Raw genomic sequence first — 27,600 nt, 5'->3', positions numbered from 1 at the left:
TTTATTTGATATCTGTCTAATTTTTCCTCCACCCCTTAGTAGCAGGCAAGTCACAAGCAGTTATGCTACAAACAGTGGAAAAGTGAATTAATTAGTTAGTTTACCAGTTAAGTACAAGCATAAACTTTTAAAATCAGTTTTATTTTCTAAATGAAAACTGTTTTAAAAATGTAAAGCAAATGCAGTATATCATCAAGTATGTACAGCATATTAATTTTGTAAAATTGTTTTATTATTTAGGTCGCAGCCTATTTCTAGTCCAACACACACATAAACCCATAATGGCCTAACGCTGCATGCAAAGACCAAACATTTAAGTTTTCAGAGATCACACCAGTCCAAATTAGGAGGACAGAAACCACTTTAAGAATGGAAATTTTCTTAATTTTGACCAGAATTCTCATACAATCACAATATTTTAACCACAAAAAAAGGCGTTTGTCACTGCCACTTTGTGTCACCAACTAATCATACAACTATGTATGCTTGTCCTAAAATTAAGAATTTTTTTCTTAGGCCACATTAGTGTAATTTACAACTTTAGCATTCCTCTGGAAGTTTAAATAGTAGTGAAACAATGCAAAAATAAAAAAATAAAAATATTCTGCAGGCATGAAGAACTGTTGTTCTACTTTACTCCAACATTTGGTCAGTCGAAAGTGCTATCTGAGAGCAATATGCTGAACAATCAGACTTTATCCTGATTTGTGAAAATTAATATTTCTGTGAAAATATTCTGAAATCGAGATTGAATAATCTCTTAAGTAGAAATAATAAAATGCTTTTAAAAGTAGAACTGCTAAAACATCCTGCTTTCCCTCATAAAATCTTGATATAATTATAAGGTTTTTTTTGTTATTGAGCATAATTTCTGTTTGTTATCTTCTATTTTATTGAATAAATTCTCATTGTTATTTATAGTGTATTTTGGGACCATCATTCCAAGTACTATTTTGAGTTTGTGTTCTTTCCAAGGTCTCCTTTGTTGTTAGCAAAGATGCTATTTGCCAGTCATGTGGTTGTCAACGTCTTTGCATGTAACGCTGTAAATTATTTAACACGGTGCCACGGTAATATCAGTGTGGAAGTTTATGGATATAAATCGATCATATTCTTACATATACAAATTGCTTATTTAGAGTAGGAATTTGCAAGTAGTGAGAATACTTTAGGCTTTAAATTTTGACCTTCAACTTTTATCTAGCATTTTGAGCTTTGGCAATCGTGGTTGTTGACTTCCTTGTTTTGACCTCAGTCCATTTAATGCCTATTTTATTGTTTTGCCCCCTTTTGCCAGTTAATTCCCCAGTCTATAAAATGTAAACTGTGCTTTGGGAAGAACACATTTTGTGTTTCCATGCTTCAACCATGTTTTCACTTTTAAACACTTATCTATCTTTTTCAAAAATATTGGTGAGGTGAGGCAGTAACAATATCATAGTATAAAGAAGTAGCATGTCAAAAGTGGAGATAGAAAAATCTTATCCATGGCAAGTGGTAGAAGCAAAAACACTTAACAAACCCTGAGATATCAAATCCTCTGAAGTGTGCGGAAAAACACCTGGCATCAAAAAAAGAAATTCATTGCATCATGGAATTGAATGTGAGCATACCTTATGACAGTTTCAAATCATAGAGTGTAATATCAGTAAAAAGAAAGAGCATAAGCCTTATTTTATAGGTTTATACAGTCATTATTGTCAGAAATACAGTGACATTCTTATTTGTATATTCTAATCAATGTGCAAAAAATTGCAAATCTCTTCAGAAGTATAAATTCATAGAAAGTCATAGCATCACTTACTTGATATATGCCCCATAAATGGACAGTATTGCTGTCAAGAGCAGAAGAAGTTAGACTGTTCTGTTCCCCAGCTCCAAAGAAGTCAAGGAGTATGTGACAGGTCGAGGTCTCTCATCATTAAGCAGACAAAATTGAACCACATACTTTGGTAACTGACTAGTAATAAAAAACAGATATGTCTCTGACACTAGACTTGCAAAGAAGATGTGTATATATATACCTTCCTCTACAGACCAATAAAAGGTGTCATTTTGATTGACTTATCACTTTAGAGACAAATAAACATGAATGAAGACCGTAAACCACAAGTGCAACTTTGATGATATGTCACTATACAGGCTACTGTCATTTTAAAAGGGCTTGTTGGACTAAAAAGACACATGTGGCAATACTTGTTGTTGGTAATTTAGGGTTTAGTGCTTTATGAATGATGACTTTGTTGCTCCCATTACATGCGTAAAGTAAATCTTTTTGCCTTTATGTTTTGATTGTGCCTAAAAGGCAGAATGAATCGGAATTTGTGCGAGAGAGAAAGAGAGGACGACAAAGATTTCTGTAAATGTGTGAAAAATACTGTGCAGTAGCTAGAAGAATAATAGTAATAATTATTAATTGCATTTAAATTGTGCTTTTTTCACATTTTTCAAAGCAACTACTCCAACTAACACCAATGTGTAGCACCCACCTGGATGTTGCGATGGCAGCCATTATTGCACCTGTACGCTCACCACACATTAGCTATTACGTGATCAAAGCCAATTTGAGATGGGAAGATTAGAGGTCCAAAACTGACAGGGCCATGATGGGTAACTGAGTAAGGATACTGGGATAAACTTTGCTTTTTTCAAAAGATACAAAGGGATCTTTAATGACCAGACACAGGACCTCGGTTGTACATCTTATCCAAAGATATCATGTCATATTTACAGCACAGTGTCCACCTCACTGCCACCCACAAAGTATCCCCTGCTGGTCTCACCAATACCTCTTCCATCAACAAACCAAGCTTTTCCTAGATGGTCTCCCATCCAAATACTGGCCAGGCCCGAACACATTTAGCTTTAGGTGGACTGACCTGTTCTGAAGCACTGCTGGTAGAAAATACTTTAAGGTCTGCAATCTGTTCTGATTGTACCCTTTTGCAGAAATCAATTCATAGTTGCAACATACGTTATTTCTTCTTTTAATACTTCTTTGCATGACTCTGCCATTATGCCAAACAAGCAATTCCATTTTGTCTCTTAAAGATATGAGTTTTAAGCACTGTACATTGGAGGTAAACAACTTTTTGTGTGTTACACTGTGTTTTCAGTCATCAGCTTAAAAAAGTTTTTCATGACAGCTTCAACACCATGTAGTGATATGGTGCCACATAGGGCTCGTTTATACTTCACGCTCAGAACGCATACGCGCACACATCATGGTTACCACGCTTTCCCAGCATTCATTTGACTTGTCCTCTGAGCAGGTCCTCAGAAATTGAAATAGTTGAGGGGCGCTGTGTGATAAAAGTCGAAACTTGACATGAGTCTGTCTACTATTTACATGTGACAGAAAGCCACTATATGGTTCCTACGGGATTGATGTGCACACCTTGATGTTTGATGAATGGTACAATGTAGTGAAGCAAAATGCTGACATACAGATACATTCGTGGTGCTTTTATATTCAAGAGTCGCATATTCCCGATCGTAATGACACAATACATTTTAAAAGTCTCACATACCATCTTTTGTGCCATCCTTTTTTTTATGGGGCTTACTGCTGACCTGACAGCAGTGGCAAAGAGCAATAGATCACCACACAGAACACATTAAATGTATGATATTTCAACTCTCTGCACATATAGAATCCTTAGATTTATACTTGATATCACTTTCATAATGAAATGCATTAAAATATATATGTTACATTTTAGAGATAAATCATTCATTTTGCGTGAATAATGAATACTATTAATAATTACACACATGGGGATGACACAGGATTGGCTCCAGCAGACCCCCGTGACCCTGTATTCGGATTCAGCGGGTTGGAAATGGATGGATGGATGGATGGGATGACACAGTGGCAGAGCGGTAGCACTGCTGTGTCACGTCGCTGGTATTTCCTGCCTGGAGTTTACATGTTTTCTTGCTGGGTTTCCACAGTGTGCTCTGGTTTCCTTACAAAGATATGCAGATTTGGTGACACCTTGTGATGAGCTGATGCCCCATCTAGGTATTGTTTCTGCCTCGTGCCCAATGCTAGCTGGAATGGGCATATCCTTGGATTGTTGGATTTATTCGTTAAACATAATTTTCTGAGATATTGCGGTAAGGTGTCATCGGAATTTACTGGGTGTTTCAGGCAATTCACAACACAGTGAAGCCGAACCTATTCTCACCATGATAATATCTCGCACTGCCACCTGGTGGATTCTTCCTGATTTACGTAAAGTACGCGGGCAAGTATAAACAGTACAACGCATGTGTAGAAGGAGCGTCTGCTGGAGCATGTGTCACACCGTCGATAAGAGTGTGATTTTTATTTTTTTGGTGGAGATTCCAGGGAGGCACCCAGCCTTGGGCCAAAATGCACACATTCACAAGCAGAAACATTGAAACCAACGAATGAATCTATAATATATTAAATGATAACCCAATACAAAAACAACAACAATCAGACAAAACTCCCCTTTCCCCTACAGCGATACAGCTGTAACATAACAATGAACCACAACAATAAACACTCATGACAATGTCCTTATACAGTCCAATACAGCAAAATCAGATTAAAAGGTTTGGTGTAAAGATTACAATCCTGTGAACAGCTTCAATAGTAAATGAGTGAAACAGTCCTACCAGTAGTCCTGAGTGGTGAGGGGTGAGATTTGCAGGAGCGTTCCTTTTGAAGACATATGATGTTTAATCCACCATTATACACAAGACAGGCAGGCACGAAACAGTCCATTCATCCTAACCAGAAACGATCCAGGGAACAATTGAGTTTTTCGACAACACGCTGGACAGGCTACACAAAAACATCGATCTCCTGTTTCTCAGCTTGCACTCTGACCTCTTTCATCCCAAGCAGCCTCTACTTGTATTTCAGTTATCCTATGCGGGTAATCCCCCTTCTGGGACTGCTGGGAAATGGAGTTCTTCCTACAGTAGCACTGCTACAACCATATCTTGAAAATCCACATTGGTATGCTACTATTCTTTACCGATGGCCTTGGTAGTACAACACTAAGCAATATCCAAATTCCTCCTGATGTACTTGCTAAACTGGATCAACAGCATACCTGGCTTGGCAAATCATTAACTCACTGATTTGATTTAGGTGTGCTGTTGATGGAATTTAACAAAAAAATGGAATGGAAGGGGTCCCTCATAGAGATGTTTCAGAACCAGACTTGTGTTGTTCTAGCTATCTCACAAGCTGTCATAAGGTTTAAGGAAGACACAAGACAATTCTTGTTATGTTTTATTGTATCAATGTTTAATAGTATGTATATTGTGTTATAGTTTTCACAAGCTAATATACACTTGCCTAGAAAACTACCTTTAAAATTAATTTTCTTAGGTGACCTAAAACAGTGCTATAATTCTTCTTTAAGGAATAGCTTAGATAACTTAAAACTTGAATTTAAATGGATAAATAGTATCTTCTAAAAGGCATGTTTTGGTCATAGGTCCCAGAAACTGTATGTGCAAAGTGACTCATTTCCTTTTCATTATAATCTGACATTACACCACTGCATCCTTGCCCTCTGTATATCACATTAGCAGCTTGGATATGAAGAGGGTGAAACCTAAGACGGAAGGGTTTAACAGCTGTGAAGTACAAATTCTGACTTGTAGAATGCATTAACCTATGACTAATTGGAAGAAATAGCTTGATTACAGTGACTCTTTTGCAAATGTGTTCTGTATATTTTACCACTTTTTAAGTCAATGTTCATTGTCTGTTGTTTTCTTTTCTATTCCATACTATGAAAATAAATGTTAGCTGTATTAAGACATTAGAATACAAGAGGACATGTTAAAATTGAATAAACTAGAAACATTAAGATTTGATAATTAATAGGATGAGTTTAAGTTCTTTTGGTGCCTGCAAGTCACTCACTAACTTACCAACTACTTAGCTTGCTTACTTTATTTACTTTCTTGTTTTTCTTTGTAACATGAGGTTTTTACATGGTAATTGTTTCTTGCTTTAAATGAGAAGAGAAAGGTGAAAAAGACAAAGGTGTTTTGGGCATACAGTGAGAACACTACCTGACCACTTCCGAAGTGCACACACCAGGCATGGCTGACTGGAAGAAGACAGATCAAACACACTGAAAGAATGCCTGAGATTTCTAAAGGAGAGGAGTTTGGCTGTTCCAAGGAATAAAGAAGTTTGGTCCATCCAGCACAACTTGCTGTTATCAACATTTTCACCAGAATAAGCTACCATCTATTTCCTAGAGTAAAATACTGTGATTGTGCATGAATTAATGTTCCTGCCCACAATTTTATTTGTTAGAAGTTTGTGCTTGTACATATTTTAACACAAAAACATTAATCTTCTTTCTAAGAATATTTTCAAAATATATTACAGTAATACCTAATGTATGACACCCATTTCAAAGCAAACTGACTTGTACAGGTTTTGTTGTTATTTTGTTACAACACCATCATTTCAGCATTAGAATGTTTCAAATACTATTTCTATATTTAGTTTAATTTCGTTTATACCTTTACACCATTTATAGGACAGTTTCCTATCTTGGCAGTTCTACACATGTGCCAGTTTATGCACTTACTTAAGGCAGAGGTGTTGCAGATGCCCTGGGGCCTCATGTATGAACGGTGCGTATGCACAAAATTGTTGAGTATGAATGTTTCCACGTTCAAATCGTGATGTATAAAACCTAAACTTGGCGTAAAGCCACGCACATTTTCATGGTAGCTCCAACCTTGGCGTATGCAAGTTCTCCGTTCGGTTTTGCAAACTGGTGGAACCCAGCGTCAAAGCAGTGCTATTGTTCCAGTGTGGTTTCCCTTTCTTTTTTAAATCCATATATCGGATGCGGCTTTATAAATACACTGAAATTAACCGCATACTGTTTATTAGATTAATGCATCTGATTGTAATTAACCTGTCACAATATAATGGTCCACAGAATGGTCAAACAATTCTAAATACCATAGCTGCTTTAGCGTTGTTACTCTCACTGCACCTTTTTCTTCTTCTTTCAGCTCAGGATCATCTTTTTCCATATTACTCTCACTGCACCACTTGGAGTATTTATATCACTGTATCTGAGTGGAGAATCACAGCTCTACAGCAGCTGACCGCAAAGAGAATTATCGGTATACAGCATCAAGCACACGCTGCCTCAGCCATGCTGTCTATTGAACTGCTCTCATATGGCAAACGCTTCAGAGCCTTTCCTCGCTGTTCAGAAACAGTTTCATCCCAAGAACTATAAATGCACTCAATCAGTCCATCAAGTGCTCCTTGTAGAACGCTTATAAGTACAATTACCTCACTGTAAACTTGCGATACAGTTATAATATTGCACAACCTGAGCGCGTATTTACATACTGTATGATGACAATATCATTTTTAAGACAAAACGCAGCAAAATATGTTTATTATATTATGCAGATAAAACTTCATTTAAATAATTTATATTGTTAATAATTAAACGTAAGGACGCTGTGCCACTGTGTTCCAATGTTTAATAACATGCTTTAACTTCTATCATCATGATAATGATATCAAGTATACATCTCAGTATTTTAATTATTCAGAGAGCTGTAATATCACGAATGTAATGGATTCTGTGTCCTGTCGGAGGAAGAGAAAGCCGGTTTAAGAAGCAGTAGTGATTCACACACACAGAGCATATAGAAGATCAAATACAAAACAAAGCATTTAATGTGCTACTTTAGTTACGATGGGATTTGAGAAACTAGTAAATTAAACAATTTTAAGATGATGTTTATGATGTTCTACTTTAATGGCAAAATAAACTATGTGATTAAAGTGGAAATTTAGAGATTAAAGTTGATATTTTGAGCTTTTTTCCCACTGTGCCTATTTTTTGTCTTTTCTCTGTACCTTAACAAGCTTTCATATGACACTCAGATGATGGGCTACAACTCACCATATTTTTCACGGCGACTTTGATATCTGAAAACTTCTTTATTTCAGGCACTGTGCAACTTTGTGAACTTGAGCATTCGAGTTTCTCCGACACTCTTTGTCACTCGATCAATTTCCTTTTGTTGTTTATACCACTGTTTAAACCAACAAATAGTAGGTTTTTCCTTGCCTCCACTCGGTATTCGCTGAAATTCTTGTATTTCCCCCCCTTGCTTTTGCCACTGCCTTATTACAGAATATTGAGCTTAAGCGCTATTTATATTGATTTGCATATTCAAAGAGGCATAATTCTGGGAGCTAACCAGGATTTATGTAGCGGACGTACGTGGAAGTTGGCATTCACACAGATTTATGCATCTGTTTTTTTTGTGCGTAACCACATTTCCGCTTTTGTCTGTACACTATGTTATAGTGTTAATTCTTTACATGGTGTAATGCATGAGGCCCCTGAACTTCAAAAAAATTTATCAAACTAAAGAAAGCAACAACGTATTTCTTGTATCTCCCAAAATCACACAAGGAATACCTCAATGGGCTTTAACAGGCCTTGTTTTTTGGCAGCACCCCCAGCCTTGTCTCCCTGAAAAGACAAGGAAAGTCAAAATCAGATAATGAAAAAAAGTTTAAGAATTAGAGGTGTTTGATATTTGTCCATTTTATTAAGAAAGGAACATAGTCCATTGACCTTTGAGTTGTCCATCCTTTGTCAATAAAACACATCAGGCGAAAATATATTCTTCATGGCAAAACTTGCTTGTTGGTCATAAGTCTTAACTTGTTCAGTAATTGTCTCTTTAATCGTACACCAATTCTGTGTTGTCTCTGTCTTTGTTCTTAAAATCATTATGTTTTTGAATGTTTAATCCAGGATTATTAGTGTTTAAAAGTACATTTTTTAGCAATTGTCACTTTCATTTGTGACTTTTACATTTTTCACAACAACAACTATAAGCACATAACTTAAAAGAACTGTCCTCTGAGAAGGAAAACTATAAATCTACCAACAATCATTTGTAGGTCCAGAAGACACTGAATCCAGAAGCTGCACAGAATTTAAGGTACTTTTTAAAACCAACCAAACATGCACATTATCCAAAGCTACCAATTGAGAGGATAATGCTGTTTTTTATCTAAGCAAATATAACCAGCTTCTGTTCCCAAACATGAGAACCTGTAGGGGAATTAGTGGCCAAATAATGTTGCTACTTATTGAAAACCCGAATTAAAAAGTAAAAGATCAGACACTAACAATCCAGGGAAAAAATGTCCCCACTTGCTTAATTTTGGTAATGAAAAGTACTAGACAAATTAAGAGTAAAATAAGGGGGTGCCTTACAAGAATACCATTGTATTGTTAGTTGGACAATCAAAGATACTTGAAAATGTCATCCATCAGGGCCCAAGCAACTGCCATAAAGACTGTGGAACTCCTACATAACTTGTTATCTCATTCAGGTGTGCCAGAACAAATAGTATGCAATAAAGGTACCCAGTTCTTATTTGAAGAGTCTAAAACCTTCCTAAGGAAAAATGGAATACAGCAGATTACCACAGCACACTACCACCCTGCAACGAATGGTCATGCTGAGAGTTTTATGCAGTCCTTCAAACAACCCATTAAGGCAATGTCATCTGAAGGAATATCACTACAGAACAAAGTATCCCAAATTGTTACTGGCTTATCGTAACAGCACCTATTTGTCCACAGGACAAACACCTGCAATGCTTTTTCTGGCCGGCCCCTGAGATCCCACCTTAACATATTGAAACCTGACCCATGCAGGCATGTAAAACAAAAGCAGGCCACCTGGAATTGGAGTCAAAAGTCACAAACCCTACGTACCTTTATTGTGGGCAAGAAGGTTTTGGCTCATGACTATTGCAACAGTAGCCAGTCATGGTCACATGGTATGATTGCCCCTCAGACAGGACCATTGACTTACACTGGGAATGACATTGTCTTACATCGATATACAGATCAATTGCTAGACCCTAGTCCTTCTGACAACCTCCAATAAGAAGAACTTGTACAGCCAACTTCATCTCTAGAGATTGCTGCACCAGAGTGTAATGGTCAGGAGTCCGCCACCACCACAAACAACCAGGAGACAATGAAACCTGAGAGTTTGGTTTCTGTTGCTGGTTCCAGCCCAACATGCACTAGACGTTACCCTGACAAGAGTTAACAAGCCAGCATAATGATGTGAGTTTAAAATGTTGTACCTTGTTATAGTTAAAATATTTGTTGAGGATATATATGTTTTTCGATAGAGCTTCAGTGCTGTGGGGGAGGAGTTGTTATATATTTTGTTAATGGATCTGATTTTTGTTTGAATATTTACACAGTTGTCCGTGCGTGCATTCACATTAAAGTTCCCTTAGGAATAAAAAGCAAGTTAGAGAAACTAGATGTGCAATAAAGCATTGAAAAAGAGCTTACCTTGCAGCATCTCTCTATTCTACATAAGGTAGAATGTTCTAAGACACAGCAGATGTCACCACCCACATTGCAAAGACACAGTCTCCTAAGAAAAAAAGAGTATATGGTATATGAAGTGGTTAAGCTGCTGAACCTTTATTTCATTTGCAGAGAATAAAAAATATGTTAAAGAACTTGATAAAGTTGTTTTTTTATGATAAGATCTGCATATAACTTTCTCTTCAGTCATGATTTGCAATTATCTTGAACTTCCAGGTTTCCATTACAGGAAACAACTTCTCTGCTATTTCAAAAAAAACATATGTTACAGTGATGACACTTAATATAACAGTGCCTAATAAAGATATAAAAAAATAGGAAAATTAATTTTCAGGTAGTTTAAAAAGTATTTTCTATTAAGAACCCAACATTTGTTGTAGAATATATACTTGTTTTCTCAATCTTTGCTCCGTCAGTCATTTACGTTAAATAGCAGCATATGGTAAAATGTTGTAATCAAATGACATTTAATGTTATATATTTTATAAATGTTAGCAAGGGATTATTTTAGTTTAAGTGCTAATCTATCAGAATTATTGAAAACAGTGGAAATGGATAGATTTCATGTTGCTACTGAGCAATTGGCTTTAATTAGTGGTATATGATTTGATTCAGATGTTCCTTGTAGTGTTACACATTTCTGGGAAGTGATATGAAAAATGGTATTTTGGGATATTCAGTATGACAGTGGGTTAGTTGGTCAATTCTTAATTATCTGTTGACACACACAGACAAAAACCCCAAAAATAAGTGCCAAACCAGAAAAAAAAAAACTCATTTTTTATTATTTTTTCAAAATGACTAAAACTGTTAGCTGCATTTTATAATATATTGAATATAGAGTGTTTTACTCCGTAAACACTAAGATTACTGAATGATAACTTGATTAGATTAAGAATCATTTCTGATGGAGAACTCACTTTCTAACAACTAGATATACAAGATTTGAGCAACATTACGTAACATCCCAAAAAATACCAGAGAAAGATGGTAGGAAGGTCCACATTTACCTTTCACCCTTGACATCTAGTATGCTGTATCCTTCACCAAAAAGGGAAACAGAGATTTTAAATTCAGGCTGTATCAGCAATTTAAATAAAGACATAGCCATTTACTTTCCAAACAATATAACAATGCTTCTAGCCCCATGACCAAGCATCTCAGCAACCAACTTTGCCTCAGACTTGAATTTCAAAAATCAAGCCATCCTACCACACTGTGCTGTGTTGATTTCACTTCACCAATTATGTTAATAAGAGCTTTAACAATCTCAAGACTGCTGAAAAATTAATTGTAAATAAAAGATCATTTTTTTCTTATAAGGATTTGGGGATTTATGGTAGGTAAAAAAATCCAAACTCAAAAAAATAAATGCAGGTGTATTAAAAAGACCAACACAATGTTATGACATATTGTAAAATCTGTTAAAAGTAATAGGATGTTAAGATTCAATTAACTAATCCACTAGTCACAATATATCTTCAGTAATGCATAAAAATCTTGAAAGTAAAATTCTGTATTAAGAGGTTACACTCTGTTTAGACTTGCAGCTTAAAAGGTAGCTTACAGTGATGGTGACAATATAATTATAATTGTGCAGGACAGCCACATAAACATAAAAATATATTTTTAGGTCTCTAAAAATAAGCTAACCTGACAAATATAATGACAAAAATTCAATGAAATTGAAGTATAAAGGTTATCTTTAAACATATATTCATGATTATTGTTTATTGTACACTTGGCTATGTACATAAAGAACACAAAGAGGAAAATGTTTTCTGAATATTGAAACAAGTTGTAATGTAAGCCCATTTCCTAGAGATGTTTATACAATACGTTGAATTAAATCAGTATTTAGCAATACATTTAACAGTGTAAAATTCCAGTCTTATTTTTGTATTGATTGTTAAATTTCAATTTTGCCATGTCTAAGACTCCTATGCTACTCTAATATTTGTTTGAATTATTATTTACATTGTAGTGTCACCTTTGCTCCAACCCCAATGTTTATGACAAGCTAGCGCCCATTAAAGAGAAGTTTGAAAAACTGTTTTCAACAAAAATGTTGTAATAAGAGAGGGATAATTTTGAAAATAGTAATAATCTCCCATGCAAAACAAATTATCAAAATTCAAAGAAGACAAAAACATGCCAGACAAATTTGTGTGTCTTTTGAAAATATGAGGTCTTTGAACTGAGTTATAAGCCAGAGGTTAGGATCTGCTAAAGAAGATAGCATTTTGAATTCTGAAAATGAAAAAAGAGCACAACTAATTTAATTTTAAATAACAATGATGTGTTGCCCTGTTCCTTCCATTCCCCAGAACGGCTCAGAATCTGTGAATCTGGAGATGTAACTGAGTACCATGTTTCCCCAAAAATAAGAGCGTGTCTTATATTAGTTTTTGCTCCAAAAGATGCACTAAGGCTTATTTTCAGGGCATATCTTATATTTATTCATGTACAACAATATACATTTATCCAAATAAAGTCATGTCATCTTCTTCTGGAATATTGTCATAACTCTCCACATTCAAACCCTGAATTCCAGCCTGAATTTATTGCTATTCCAGCCGCTTTTAGGATCCTCCATGATCGATGTGCGTACTTCAATGCTTGATGAATTGTTCGATGTGGTGAAGCAAAATGCCGACATGCAAATGCATTCATGGTGCTTTTATATTCAAGCATCGCAAATCCCCCAAAGTAATGACACAATACATTTTAAAAGTCTCACATACCATCTTCTGTGCCATCTTTTTTTTTTTTTTGCACCTTCACAATACCATCAGAATGTAAGACGGCGTATTTCAGCCACAGAGAAAAAAATAACATAATAAAAATGTCTATTTTGTGATTAAACTGGAAATTTCGGCTTTAAACTCAAAATGTCCACTTTAACATCTTAGTTTACTTTATCATTAAAGTAGACCATTGCTACGCGCTTCTGGGGTTTCCTCCTGATATGACAGCTGTGGCAAGTAGCAATAGATCACCACACAGAACATATTAAATTTATGATATTCCAGCTCTCTGCACATTTAGAATTTTTAGATTTATACTTGATATCACTTTCACAATGAAATGCATTAAAATATGTATGTTACATTTTACAGATAAATCGTTAACTTTATTTAAATAATAAATACTGTTAAATAGTTACACATATGGGAGTGGCACGGTGGCAGAGTGGTAACGCTGCTGTGTCGCAGGGAGTCACATCCCTTGTAATCCCTACCTGGAGTTTGCATGTTTTCCTGGTGGGTTTCCACAGTGTGCTTAGTTTTCCATCCAAAGACATGAAGGTTTGGGGATTTGGTGAAGCTACAATGACGTTAGTGTATGTGCATGCTTGTGTTCACCTTGCGATGAGTGATGCCCTGTCCAGGACTTTTGTTTCTGTCTTGCACAGATGCTGCTGAAATGGCCGCATCCTTTTCAGAGATGTTGTGGCAAGGTGTCCTCGGAATTTAATGGATGTTTCGGGCACACATGTCGCATCACGTGAAGTATAAACCTGGCCTTAGGTGCCTTACTTTTCAGCTGGTGATCTCGACTAGGGCTTATTTTTGGGGTAGAGCATATATTACAGAGCAGCATGACAATCATGCTGGGGCTTATTTTCAGAATAGGTCTTGTTTTCCGGGAAACACAGTAGATCAGTGGTTGAGGAACTCAGGACAAAGACAATTCATAAAGTGAAAAAAGTGCTCCTCATTTACATTTCTAAAAAATACAGAAAAAAATAGTATGCAGTTATGCATCATTAGACAATCCAAGAAAATTCATGGTCCAGATGACATCATTAACCACAAAAAAAATAAAATATTTTAAAAAAAGAATATTCTTTTTCTTCAAAAAACCCAGAATCAGAGTAAAGTGAGTAAAATGGCACATACAGTAAGCCCACTTCCTTGGTCTAGGAAAGCGCTTTCAATACTGTTGTTCCATTAACTCTGACTCGATTGTTCCTCGCTAGCTCGCACTCACAGAAAGATAAACTCTAGAGTCTCACTGTTATATGCTTGAGTGAACTGCCATGATAATCTCTTAAATTTCTGCTTCTCATCCTTCCAATAAGATCCTTTAATATGATGCTAGCCATACGTGGTGCTCTCCAAGAACTCTCCTCTTAATTGAGTCTCTAATCGCAATAAGCAATCTTTAAAAATTATTTTGGTTCCTGGGACCTCAGTTCTTATGCCTTTCTCCAAATAAACTCTTATTGTCCAGCTGCTTCCAGCTGGAACAGGCTGCCACTCTTGCCTAATCCTAGACATGTACCCATTCTTCTTCTAAGCTGCTGTTGCACCAAAATCTACTCTCGCACGCACTGTACCTCCTCCACTGCTATAGAGGTGCATTAAGCACCAAAATAAATTAGGCTATAAATAGTTATTCCTTCCAAGCTTCTGGCTTTGCATTGGTAAATAATTGAAAATCATGAAGACCTGTTACATGATGGCTGAGAAAAATTCTTTGCTTGAAAGAATTGTCTGTTGGAAAATTCCAAAAAAATAATGCATTTCTAATAAAATGCAATAAATAAGTGATTTAATCTGTCATATATAATGACTCCTGCTATTGTTAGGTTCTTAATTAGTTACTGTATGTCTACATTTGAACTTTATCAGTTTGTTTTTCAGTATTTGTTTTGCACATTATGTTTTTTTGTGTCATTGTCATTTTATTATCATGAGCGCTGCCATATTGTTCATTGTTATGATAACCATTTCTAGTAATTTGTGGTGGACTTTGCTGTGATTGCTAATCTTTATTTAAGATAGCATCACACATCTAAAACAAATTTCCTTCACACCTCATATTTTTTTATTAGTGAGCCTCCAGCATTAGTTTGCCTTTAGATTTCTACTTTTATTTTTGACCTTGAAATTTGTCTTAGGGTTTTGGTTTTGTAGCTAGAAATCTTTTCTTTCTTCATTACCAAACTTAGCCTGGTCTTTTGATTAAGATTTCATGGTGCTTCATTGGTGTTTCATCTCATTATTTTTGTCTCTCTCCTTTCCTCTAGCAATTTGTTCTGTTATATCAAGGGTGATCTCAACACCACATGGAATGAAGACACTGCAACAGTGCTGAAAAAATATAAATGGTTATTTATCACCAGTGTATAAATGTTGTTTGTAGCTGCCCTTTTGCATGTATATGAATGTGACTGTATATGTAAATGTAGTTGCTTCTTAACAGAAGATGGAATTGGACAAGAATAACTTGCAGCATTTTTCTCTTTGCGGGTAAAAGTTTTGGTTTGCCTCATACATCTATTCAAGTCATTTGGATTTAAAATGCTGCCCAGCAAAGCATGGTTTCCCTATTCTATCTGATCACCAGCATGATAACAATTTGAACCTGTTTCCAACATTGAAAAAATCCAGACATTGGCCATCCACAGCCCAGTATTATATCCTTCTTCAGCTCGCCATTTCTTCATGATTCATCATTTAGAAGTCAGTAAGATGGCCACCTGAACTATCATTTTGGATGCAACTTTTCAAAAGTAAATTCACTCCCACCCTGTTTTGTTCTGTAATTTGAGGTTATACTTTTACCATAATAAAGCAATCGACAATGGGGAAATTTTAAGATGCTGCTTTTAAAATTTTTATATTAAGTTCAAATAACAATAATAACACAGACTGTATATACTCACATATACATCGGGTCTTGAAACCCAAAAAATCAATCATAAAATCAGACCCCGACTTATACACCCATTCAAAAATGCTACACTTCATTTTATTTTGTTTTTTACATCTTCTTGCCGCCTCCAATCTCGAATCAGTTTCACAGACACATTGAATTTTGTTGCAGCAGTGCAGTTAAAATAAAAATAATTTCCAAAACTATTGCGCCAAAATTGCAGTTTGTGAGATTATTAATTGTGAAAAAAGTGTTGGTGGTTCAATACTTTATGTAATGGTAGGATTTCTTCTAATATAAATATATTAAAATAAATGTCAGTCTCAGTTTTGACTTCTGGGAAGTTCCTGTATCTAAAAATCTTAAGGCACTATTTGTTTCCAGATTTTTGCACAAAATGAATTTGACTATCCATCCATTATCCAACCAGTTATATCCTAACTACAGTGTCATGGGGGTCTGCCGGAGCCAATCCCAGCCAACACAGGGTGCAAGGCAGGAAACAAACCCCAGGCGGGGCGCCAGCCCACCGCATGGTGTGCACACACACGGGACAATTTAGAATCGTCAATGCACCTAACCTGCATGTCTTTGGACAGTGGGAGGAAACCGGAGTACCCAGGGGAAACCCAAGCAGACACGGGGAGAACATGCAAACGCCACACAGGGAGGAACCGGGAAGCGAACCCGGGTGTCCTAACTGTGAGACAGCAGCGCTACCCACTGCGCCACCATTCCGCCCCTGAATTTGACTATTTTAAATAAAATACAAAATAGTTTAAAATACATATTGCAACAGTAGATTTGAGGTTATATTACTAGGCTGAGGTAAAAAGTATGAAAGTTAAATGTTATTGATCAATAATTCTATTGCATACGCAATATTTAACCCAATGTTGTATGTTGCTTAAGACATTCTTTGGTATCGCTTTACTGTAATTATTTATTTATTTATTTTATGGCAATAGTATATTTAGCCTTAGCTTTACTTTCTCTGATTCAGTCTTCAGAAGTAGGGGTTATGAGTCAGCCTGTAACAGGGTTGATGATTCAGTGTTGACCGCTATGTTTTTCTTTTGTGATGTTCTGAGTTAAACGCTTATAAACTAATCCATCCATGTTTTATGGATGTTTTACCACTATAAATGGTGCTTCACAACTGGTGGTCTCCGCTTCATCAGAACAAGCCAGCAGACTGTGGTACATGTTTCTTTAAGATGTAATAATTCATCAGAGCTGAAATGTACTTTAGCTTTACAAAAGTTTGGATAGGCTCCCACTGCTGTGTTGCTGGATGAGGTTTAAATTTCAAACTTAATTTTCATGTAGTGAGATCAATTAGATAAATATAGCGCACAAACATTTTCTTCAATCCCAGCGAAACAGAAGACGCTTTCTACTCTCAGAGTTTTTTTTTTTTTCTGTGCAAGTCAAGGAAAAGCATAATCTCACTCAGTACTCAGGATCCCAAAAAATTACTAAAATCATTTAGAAACAATCTAGGTTTGCTCATCTGAGCAAGTCATTTGGTTGTGCTGTGTATTATCAGGCATCAATCCATTAGTGGTTAACAAGTATGTAATGTTAGGAGTAGCCTTTTTAAACATGTCTTAGGATCACCAATTACTGTGGTTTAGTTTGCAGTGTATTGCCATATCTCTTTTTAGCTAACTCTGACTGTGATGTACCCTTATCACCAGCACTTGCACTGTTGGCTGTAATGTTCCATAATCTTCTCATTTGTTGGGTGTACTTGTATTGGTAGATTTGTGGTGGTAATACCTGAGTACACAAATGTTTATCCTACTGTTTTATAGCTTTTGCAGTTAATCATGGTGTTATTTGATCCACCAACAATATTTCTCTGTTGTCCTATAAACTTTGCTTATTCTACCATAGGCGGTGATGTAAACAACAGTAGTTATTCCTTATTTGTTTTGGTACAATAAAATTTATTTTTTCCAAAACTAAGCTGCACTAGAAATGTTTATTAAAATAATGTAAAAGCATACCTGTAAAACTTTATATCTTGATCTTGTAAGTCTAAACTTCAGTTGACTCTCAGTCCACTTCTTGCAGTGGCAATACACCTGCTATGCACCAGCTCATTATGCCTAGCAAGAAAAAGCCAAGTCAAACACAGTGGCTTAATTTTATTTGCATTCCATCTTATGTTGAAGGTGTTTGCCAGATATACACTAATATTAATATTAGTAAGAGTAAGCTTGTTCATCTAGTGTGTTAAAGCATAGGTACACCCTTTATGATCCTGCCAACTGCCTTGCCAACTGTGCAGTCTCAATTGCTCTTTGTTCAAAATAAACTACATGACAAAAAAAAAAACGTAAAGCACAGAATCTAACTGAGGTCATGCAAAGTAGATTACTGGGTGGTACTTAAAACTTACAGATCATTATCAGAAAGGGTACATAAGCATGGAATTCAAACACTTGTTGAAATCTTTTTGGGAACAGAAAAAAAAACACATAATCAAACATGGTAGATGAACCATCAAAAAATAAGCACAAATTTCAAAGCATATTTGCACATGCATTTTGAAAATTGATTTGTATAGTGATTTGTGACATCTAAAATTCTGCATATGTCAAAACATTTCAGCAAATCAGAGAAGTAAAAACAATTGTACAATGATAAAAATAAAAACAAATGCAATAGCAAAGATGCTTGCTACTAAATGCTTAACTACCTTGCAAGCATTTTTTTATTACTCTTTAATTTAATACTGTTTTTTGTATCAGTATACTGCTGCTGGATTATGTGAATTTCCCCTTGGGAAATACATATATATATACACACACACATATATATATATATATATATATATATATATATATATATATATATATATATATATATATATATATATATATATATATATATATATATACATACATATTATATATATACATACATATATATATATATACATATACATATACATATATGTTTTAATCATACCAAATGGGAAATACACCTTTAGTACTTTCTTTGTCTAGTTATACTATATATCACAGCGATTAGCATGGCTACTACAGTTCTGCAAACATTTGTTTGATTTTTATATTCTGTTCTTATTTGCATTGCTGCTATCCTAGTGCTCTATACTTTTCCCACATCCTAGAAAAAGCATGATTAGTTAATGAGCATCTGTAAAAAGCCACTGTATGACTGAGTGTGGATGATTGCATGAGTGTGCCCATCAGTGCAGTGGCTATTTTGTTCTGTTTATAAAAACTGCCTTGCTGAAGGATAAGAAAAGGAATGAGGCTATTCAGAGCAGCATTGGTTTTGCCTGTATTACAGACAAATTGCATGAAGCATGCATGAGGATGTTAGATCATGTGCACCTCAAAGACCAAAATAACTACGTCAAAGGATTGTAAAGGCAGAAGTATACAGACATCAGAGTTGTGGTAGACTGCAGAAAACATGGATCGATACTATAAACCAAGATCTCAAGTCGCTCCATTTCACAACAGTTGTTTTGGCATATAGAAGTGAACAGAGTAGGAGAGCCCATGTATCTGACCTTTCTCCAGTGAGGGGCAGAGAGAGTGAGAGAGAGAGAGAGAGAGAGATGGAAGTCACCATTTTTGGCATCCCCGTTGTTTTGACATGGGCTGGGTTACTAGAGGTGTAGCTTTAGGTGACACAACTTTAGCATCAATTACAGCAAAAGTTTAAAAGATCAGTCATGACCACCATTTTCTAGCTGAGTTTGATGGATAAAACTCCTAAAAGACTTTCTTGCAATTCTTGATTTAAATATCTTTTTCTCGTAAAGACCCTGTGGCTTTAACTTGGTTTATCTTGGTTTTCAGTCTTTGTACATTTGGTGTCCTGGGGGCTCATGTATAATGCGATGCATAGAATTCACACTGAAACATGACATATGGACAAAAGTGGAAATATGCTTATGCACAACAAAATTCAGATGCACAAAACCCAGCGTAAGCCCACACACATCCTCACCCAAAATCCCAGTCATCGTAAAATGTAACACACATGCATGAGCCTGCCGCCCCACCCTGACTCCTTCTAGAATTTTTCATATTTTAATCAAATCAAAATAATTATTACCTTCCATTCAGTGTTTGGTTAAAAGACAATGGCAAATGCATGTGGAAAAAAATAAGAATTTTAGTGAATGCAAAGTGGAGGCAAAGAAAAACATACTATATGTTGTCTTGCGCAGTGGTATAAGCAACAAAAGCATGGCGGAGACACTTGAAAGTTCAAGTTCAGAAAGTCACATAGTGCCTGAAATAAAAAATAAGTAGTCAGATATCACAGTCAATGTGAAAAGGTGAGTCGCATCCCGCCATCTGTTTATTCTGTTTCAGACAATATTACAAAAGCTGACCCCCATGCAATGGTCAGGCAGTGATGGAGCTCCTGTGCCAAGCTCATCTTCAGGCGCTGGCTGCACACACACCTCTGCCTTGAAAACTGCTGGGCGACCATCTGGCTGTGTGCAGATAGATACTGTACTAAGTCACAAAATGCAATAGTGGAGGCTGTAAGAGATGTGGCCAATCAACTAAGCAATATAAGGACTGTACTATGTGATATTTGCCACAAATTAAATGAATTGTTTAAAAAATAAATGCTGCATCTGATTACCTGTTTTTACATTCTGCTAATTACTTTCAAATGGAGTTGTAACTCTATCCGATTTGGCTGATCATTTGGGTCAGGTTCATTATACCACATCTCTTCAGGTACGGGCAAGCCACGATTGTGTGCCACATTATGAAGCACGCTACATGCTTGCACAATGCGACATATGTTCTGTGCACTATAGAGCAGCACATTAATAGAGTGGAAATGCTTGTTGTTTACCTAAGCAAATTCATTCTCTGAAGGTGCCTTTATAGTGTAGCGACAGCACAGCATAATGGATCAATTCTCTGGTCTTTACCCATATAAGGACTGATTGCCTTTTGCAGCACTAGTTCAAAAAAGCACCTGCAACTGTTCAGAGCTGCTGTTTTATAGGTTGTCCAGCTATATATGATGTGATGCCTGCTCATTCTTTTGGTGATTCATCCCTGGCTGGTGTAGCTTATCCGGCAACATTGCAAGAGCAATGTGCATGCAGTTGACTGTTCTGATTAAATTTGATAAACCTGACGTTGCTGCAAATTGCTTTTTAATGTTTCCCAGTTCAACCATAGTGTAAGGAAATCTTATATATCTGGGTAACAAGTGGATAATACCATTCTATACAGCTGGCAAGGCGCAACTCAGTGATGACTGAGAAATACCCTATCAGTCAGCAAGTTCACATTAAAATAGCTCATGTGGCTAAAAACCGGACAGTGGACAGAACTTTCAAAGTGGCAGGTAGAGCACAATTTTTCAGAGTCTGCCTTTGTAAAGCTGACGCCAGTTCAGTACACAGCTCCATAAGGATAGCTTCTTGAAATCAAAATCAACTTAGAAGTCAGTCATCTTACTCTTGCAATGTCTTCTAACAATGCTAAAGCAGCCACGGCAGTTGGAATAGTTTGGCCTTTATGTGCACCATTATATTGTTACAGAATGATTACAATCAAGTGAATTAAATTTGTAAAATAATATGCAACTAATTTCAGTTTATTTGGTAAAACCCGCATCATAGATGTAAATCTAAAAAAAAACCACAGAAACAGTACCACTGCTTTGAGACTGGGTGTGGCAGTTTGCAAAACCGAACAGAAACTTCCATACGCAAGGGGGAAGGCTGCCATGAACATGTGCGTGGCTTTACACCAAGCTTAGTTTTTATACATTTCGAAGTGAGTGTGGAAAAACATGTATGCAACATTTTTGTGCATACGCATTGTTTATACATGAGGCCCCTGGCCATTTCTCTAAAAATACTACATCCAGTTTTTCAAGATAGCACACTTAAATAGTCCAAACCACCACAAGACTTACAATGTAAGACAGCACAAAAAAGGAGCAGGGTAAATTACAAAAAACACAAAAAGTGAAAATAGCAAATCAAAGCTATAATCTTGACTGCAACCTATTTAGTAAAATACAGCTTCCAGAGGAAAAGAAACTACGCATGGTAACCAGAGATGAATAAGTTCCCATAAAACTACAAGTAAAACAACAATGGGAATGTTTATGTTGATTATACAAATAAATAATGAAGTTATGCTGAAAGGTGAAGTTAAACTTTATGAGCTGTGTATGGGTTATGCTCATAGCTCAGCATGCCCTTATTTGCACCTGTTTGTAACAAACACTTCAAGGATTTTTTAGAACTCAGCAGGGAGACTAAGTGTGTGAACACAGGTTTTATGTTGTGTTTATGTAAAACATATATAAACACTTCCTTTCTTAAATTAACCAGATAAGACTTCTTCATTCCTGATACAGTCTGTCTCAGGATGTTTGAATGCTGAGTCTTAACTGACAAAAAACATACTGTAAGTACTTTTGATTCTATGGTCTCAGTTGAGCTGTAAATAAAATTCAGCTGGTCAGTCTAAAAGACTGCCTCCAAATGGTTTCCTGTCAGCCTTATTTTTCTGTGCTGCCCAGCATGATAGCTTCATGTTTCATTCATTCCATATTTTTAAAAAATCCTTTATGTAATTTTGCTTACTTCATGATCACTGTTGTTAACTAACAGTGAAAAAATAGCCCACTTAAAAAAATTGTAATGTAGTTTTTCCTACTTCATTAGTACTTCAATTAGTACTGATGTTAACTAACAATAACGGAATACCTCACCAAAAAATAATAACTGTTGTGTGTTTCTCTGCCCATGTTCTTTGTAGTAGTGTCTGGCAAATGTCTGAAATCTTTTTAATGAAGTATGCAGATAACAAACTTCCTTGATGCAATTTGTTTCAAAGGGTATGTAAATTGAACAAAAGCAAACAATATCAAAATGTCCATAAAATTCAATTAAAAATCTCATTTGATTGAGCTTCACTATTGGGTAGTGAACCAAAAGTACACCTATTATGGAGCATGATGACAAAAGAAGGAAAATGTGTGCAAAAGACAAATTTTCAAAGTTAATGGGTTAATTTTTTCAGCTCTGGTTTGGGTACACATAGAGAATGCTGTAAGATGCTACTACAATATATGAGGTAAAATAATTCAAATTATATTTAAAATTGCTTCAAATCACATATCTTATTTGGCATCAAAGACTAAAATCAGAATTGTCTCATGATATTATGGACATGAATATCAGGAAGAAACAGTAAAAGTTGCTAATTACTACAACACCCTCAACCGTTCTTTTTCTAGCTACCATATTGTGAAGAAATGAGACTTACTATGTGTCATGCCAGACACAATGTATTTGAAGTGGTTTGACTGGACCGCAGCACAGACGTTGTCTGTCTGCCCTTAAACTTTCAAAACTGGAAAGAGCAACTGCTAGATGTTGTGAGAGACAGACCAGGAGATGTGCATTGTTTTTGAGACAGAAACTAGAACAAACAGGTTTTTGAGTAGACTGGATTTCTATCAAAAGCCAAAGGGCTTAACTGTTATCATAGTTAAACAACAATTTTCAAGAGTACAAAAACTGAAGTGCAGCCAAAAGGCTAATACTAAAAATGTAACTGAGATGTGGAAAGCTATATGTTGTTACCAGAAAGATTAAAACCTAAAGCACTAAACCAGCACTTCTTCACAACACAAATCCATATTCTTGGACAAATGATTATTGGTGCTGTGCTGAAAGACTTCATGATGAAAAACATGGTGTAGCACTTCCTAAAAACCAATTAACTACCTGATGAAATTCTAAAATGGCAATGAGACTCAATTAAGAATAAAAAAAATAATTCTGAATGATTTTAAATAAAAACACACTTAAAAAAAGAAGCCTGAAAATCTGGCTTTCAAAATAATACAATCCCATGAACAGAACAAAAATGTATCTAAAGTGGAAAAATATTTACTAGCAAGAACAGTGGGGGTTTCCCATTCTTAACTACTATATATGCACTATAAAAAACAATCTCTGATTATTTTATGGCACTTCATCACTTTTTAGTTATATTGCATAATCTGGATTTTTTTATTAGTATTTTCATCATTAAAACACCTCAGCAGAATAATATGAAACATTTACAAAACGGATTGATTTGAAAGTGCTACCTTTGTAATCACCTTAAAACAGAGATCAAATTATGAGTTAAATGGCATTGCATATTGTTGTCTCTATTTTCTTTTTTATGTTAAAAAATGATCTATACAAAAATATCAGAATGTGAGCACAATAAATTTATAAATTAAATGTCATTAGACATTTTATGGAATGCAATCACTTGGTTGCTGTCCAGAGAGATCCAAGGGCTGTTGATGATTAGAAGGCTATTTTACAGAGAGAGCCTTTGTGGATTTTTAGCTCTTGGATGCTTAAACTGGTTTAAATAAATCATTTGACTTGGCATGCTACATTTGAAGTTTATACACTTCTGTGTGCTTCTTGATGCTACTTTTCAGTGTAAGACAAATTTTTTCTGCTGTGTGTTCATATACAACACATACAGAGATTACCATTGATACTTCTTCTTTCCTTAAGTTGTTAATTTAATATTTTTAATTATTAGCATAGAGATACATATTATATATATATATATATATATATATATATATATATATATATATATATATATATATATATATATATATATATATATATATATATATATATATTATCTAGTCTCTTAATATGTATGTATACAAATGGGAGCATGTTTATTATTAGTAGTTTATTTCCTGATGCATAAACATATGGTGATCAGTTCTCCTTCTGCTTTTCGATTTTCTCTCAATCTGAAAGAACAGTAGTGAATTATAGTCAGAATATTAGTACTGATGATGGACTGACTACTCAGTGAGTGGACCTAACCTCTTGATATATCTATGATCTGTATTTGTTCTTTCTCAGTATTTGTATCATGTAAATATATGTCTGGGATTGGTAATATTAGGATATACATATATTATATATATATTTAATTATTATATATTATATTATATAATTTTATATATATATATGTTTTAGGAGAGCTGCTGTACAAGCTTTTAAATGTTCGCAGTAGCAGCAATCCAGCAGCTAATTGAGCAAAGAGGAGGTAAAAAAAAAATTATTTGTTTCCCATTGTATCAATGTTTAAAAGGGGATTTTGGAGGAGCGACCACGTCTCTTTGGAGTGTGTTCAGCCCCCCTCTTCACAATGCGAGCGGCAGAGACGTGAAGTGACTGGCACGTAGCAGGGGGATACCCCTTAGTATATCCATCCATCCATTATCCAACCCTCTATATCCTAACTACATATATATTGTTATATATTGTAACAAGACAAGACTTCAGACATGGGAAGGTTTGGGCAGCCACCTGTATAATATGTTCCTGGCTGCAAAAGTAAAGATTTGTAAGACCAGAGTAGTTTACAAGGCTGAGTCCAAAACGAAACTGAATTCCAGAGGAAGGGAGTGAGGCTTTATAGGAGGTCTGGGGGAAGTGATGTCATCCCCGGGACCGGAAGTGATGTGTCCCGAGTTGAGGCAGTGGTTGCTGGTGGGATTTTCTGGCAAAGGTTTGCAGGGGAATTAGAAAGAGAGTTAGTGTACCCTGCCGCCCCCAGGCAGATGTGTTACCTTTATTCTTTAAGCCCTTCAGCTGCCTCCTATTCACACGTGTGTGACAAGATATAATTAGCACTATTAATTCTTGCCATGTTTAGGGAAGCTGGAAGCTTTGATATGCATTAATTACTGTTTCATAAAAATATATAATTTAAAACCCCTTAGAGTGTATAGCCTAGTGACCAGTTTACATTCTGAAAAACTATAATGACATTTTGGTGAGAGCTTTATTAAAATGTGCTCTCTTATACAATATCATAAGGGTAAATAATTATTGGTTAAAAGCAGACAGTAACACTCATACTTTTGTCAATTGTTCAGCATGTTATATCTTTAAACATAGAAAAATCCTTTAATAATGGCAAATGGGGAAAATTCTTTTCACTGTACTCTTTAATCTTTATGGAACTTTTCTATTGACTATTCTATGATTTATTCTCCATCAATGTATGCAAAGCATGGTGTAATTCAGTTAAAAGGGTGTGTTTTGTAAACTGCTCTTGACTAGGTGTATTAAAAATATATCTGATGCGACATCCAGATTGTGAATGAATAAGTAAGTAAGTGAACTTTATTGTCATTCATAGCATACAACAGTACAACAACGGATGCATAGCTGAACAAAATTGCGTTTCTGCAGGCTCAATGTGCAGACATAAAAGACAGGTGCATAAAAGACAAGTGCACGCAAGACAACATACAGACATTACAAACATTTCACTTATTACGCAGAAAGTAGGTAAGACAGCATAAGACAGCACAAGGCAGCACAGTACAAACAATAAATACAAAAGATATATATAAATGTAAGCCAGTCAGTGGGTGAAATATAATATGAAAGAAAATATTGCACATCGTTTCACAGTGATTGTGTTATTGCCCTATATGGATACAATATTTATACATAATATATACAATATAGACAATGTAATATTGTACAATATTACAATACAATATAATGTAAACTTAAGACCTATTTGTAATAATAAAGTGCACAGTAAGTAAGAGAGAAAAAGGACAAAGGTTATTTAACAGAGTTTAGTATTCTGATGGCCTGGGGGAAGAAGCTCCTGTTAAATCTGGTCGTTTTGCAGTGCATATTGCGGTAACGTTTTCCAGAAGGCAGAAGTTCAAACAGCCCATGTGCCGGGCGTGTGGGATCTTTTATGATCTTAATGGATCTACTCAGGCAACGTGAGTAGTGTAATTCTTGAACAGATGGGATTGAGGACCTGATGATTTTCTCAGATGTCCTCACCACTCTTTGAAGTATCTTCTGTTCAGCTACAGTGCAGCTACCATACCAAACTGAGATGCTGCTGGTCAATATACGTTCTATAGTGCCTCTATAGAAAGTTGTGAGGACAGGAGAGGGAAGGTTTGCTCTTTTCAGCCTTTGGAGAAAATGAAGTGGCTGTTGTGCCTTCTTGACAAGAGAAGTGGTATTTGTGGTCCATGTCAGGTCATCTGTAATGTGCGCTCCCAGAAACTTGGTGCTTCTCACTGACTCCACACTGTTTCCATGGATTGTAAGTGGCCGGTGTGGGATGTGCTTTCTCCTGAAGTCATTGATGATCTCTTTTGTTTTGTTGACATTCAATGTCAGGTTGTTTTTTCCACACCAGGCAATGAGTTGATTGACTTCCTCTCTGTATGCGGAGTCATCATCCTGATGAGGCCCACTACTGTTGTGTCGTCTGCAAATTTTATAATGTGATTCAAGTTGTAATTGGCACAGCAGTCGTGAGTCAACAAGGTGAACAGTAGGGGGCTTAGAACACAGCCCTGGGGAACCCCAGTGTTCATAATGGTAGTCTCAGTGGTGTTTTTTCCAAGACGTACTGTCTGGGGTCTGTCTGTGAGGAAGTCTAATAAT

The sequence above is a fragment of the Polypterus senegalus genome, chromosome 5 (assembly GCF_016835505.1).
Source record: "Polypterus senegalus isolate Bchr_013 chromosome 5, ASM1683550v1, whole genome shotgun sequence".
NCBI classification, from domain to species: domain Eukaryota; kingdom Metazoa; phylum Chordata; class Cladistia; order Polypteriformes; family Polypteridae; genus Polypterus; species Polypterus senegalus.
This window is presented reverse-complemented; position numbering follows the sequence as displayed.